This window comes from Myotis brandtii, unplaced genomic scaffold (genome assembly GCF_000412655.1).
Source record: "Myotis brandtii unplaced genomic scaffold, ASM41265v1 scaffold1218, whole genome shotgun sequence".
NCBI classification, from domain to species: Eukaryota; Metazoa; Chordata; class Mammalia; order Chiroptera; family Vespertilionidae; genus Myotis; species Myotis brandtii.
Genome location: NW_005354247.1, coordinates 892808 through 894761, shown reverse-complemented (window position 1 = coordinate 894761; position 1954 = coordinate 892808). Strand labels below are relative to the sequence as shown.

The 1954-nt window shown below is 34.6% G+C and overlaps 1 pseudogene; it reads right to left on the bottom strand.

Annotated features, from left to right (window-relative positions):
• Window positions 1–1239: 1239 nt before the first annotated feature.
• On the bottom strand, window positions 1240–1574 carry LOC102244570 (annotated as a pseudogene).
• Between the last annotated feature and the right edge of the window lie 380 nt (window positions 1575–1954).

Here is a 1954-nt window from a genome sequence, read left to right as displayed (position 1 = left end):
CAAAATAATGCTTACTTCTTTTTGTTTTGTTTTAACTTAGAAGCTGAGTTTTGCTGTAAAATATGGAGTCATCCCCATAAAAAATGGAACAGTTTATATTAGTTGGACATTAGTAAACTCTTTTTCATTTGTGGCATCAACACTAACCACAATAGGTAAGTAAGATACTTTATGTTCAGTTTAATTTTTTTTTACTTAGGATGCCAATTATTAAAATTTTTATCACAGCTAGAACTTTCTCTACATGAACTGTACCCCTTCTACCTCCAAATTCAGAACCTGCATTGTGTGTGTGTGTTCACTTACTTTAATAACACTACATTTACCATGTTATCACCATGGAATGTAATTCAGGTTAGAATTTCACAAGTGCAATAAAGCCTTCTGTAGTACACCAAAGTTTTTGTATAATGTCTTTCCAGAGCTTGCTCTTGAATCATTCATCACTTTCATTATAGGTAATTTGTTTAGTTTAACATTTATGATTCTTACAGAAAAAATGAACATACTGCACATATTTAAAAACTGTTTTTCATTACCTTTGTGTTAGCACTTTAAAGACATATATTTATTTCAAGGTGACATTTAAAAATTATTCTAATATAACAGCAGCAAAAATATAATTCTGCAATTAGAAAAGAGCTAAACTGGGATCCATATTATCTTATGTTTACAAGTGTGACTCTAAAATAAATACTACCTTCTAGCAGCTGTTATCAGCATGTTAGATTTGGTTTAAACACACACACACATGTTCAGTTGGGGAGGTTTGTAATATTATATGCCATCTACTATTCTGAAAGGGTTCTTTAAGAGCCAACCAGCCCTAAAAACTCAACTCCTCATTCAGTCCACAAGGCAGGCAGAAAAAAGTCAAAGTTACTGGGGCCAACAGGATTCCTACATAACATCAAAAGCATGTGAGATTCTGCAGCAACTGGGAGTATTTCAGGATTGGCATATTGTTCTTACTTAGAACTAATTTCACCAGAAGAGTTTAATAAGGTGGACATTTTACCACTATCAAGTGCATTTAAAAGTGATATGTTTCTTATGTGCTAAGCTGACTCCCCTGAATGACCTAGCTCGTGAACTAGTCACTAGTAATTTAGTCACCTGGCAAACCAAGCCTGCAAAAAAGGAAGCCAATATTCAAATTAATGTGTTATTGTCTGACCCTCTCAAATGATTTATTTTCAACATAAACATATAACCTCACTGTGAGATGTCTAACTATAGCAAACACCACCAACAAGACCAAGACAGCATCTCTTCTGCTATGGTTTAGGTTTTGCCCAGAATTCCTTATACATGGAATAGCCCATGCCAAGAGTCATTGCTCCCACAACAAAACCTTGGGCTGTCACATGCATGTGGAGATTTTAGTATTTCTCCTGTTCTTCAATTTATATAATCCATATGCAATGATTGCTGCAAAACCTGCCATTCCAATAGGGACAAATGCTTCCTCTTTAGCTTTTCGGATAAATTTAGATCCCCAACCTTCATCATATGAAGAAAAAGAAACATCTGTGTTGGTTGACATACTGATTGAAGAATCTTCCAAACCCAACAGGACCTCTCAAACTCCAGCCTGCTTCTCCCTGCTTTTGTTTTTAAGATGATGTTTCATCAATACATGTAGCCTTCCCTCTATTTTGTATTTTTAAATCCTTTTCCTCTTTGATAACAAAGTCTATGAGCCTTTTCTCTTTGGGTGGTATTGGCAATGGGATTTCCATCTAGTCTTCCAACATATTAGTTAAATAAGTAGCAAACCCCAGAACCAGCCAGATTTTTCTAGGACTTCTGAAAGAATGATGATGTCTACTTGTTTCTCTTAAATTCAGGAAAAATTTAGCTAGAGGATTGTGTGATTTAAAAACCACAGGTTCCTGCTAAACTTTAGATAATTCTAAGATATTTTATTATCAACTAAGAGCCATTAGGGTTT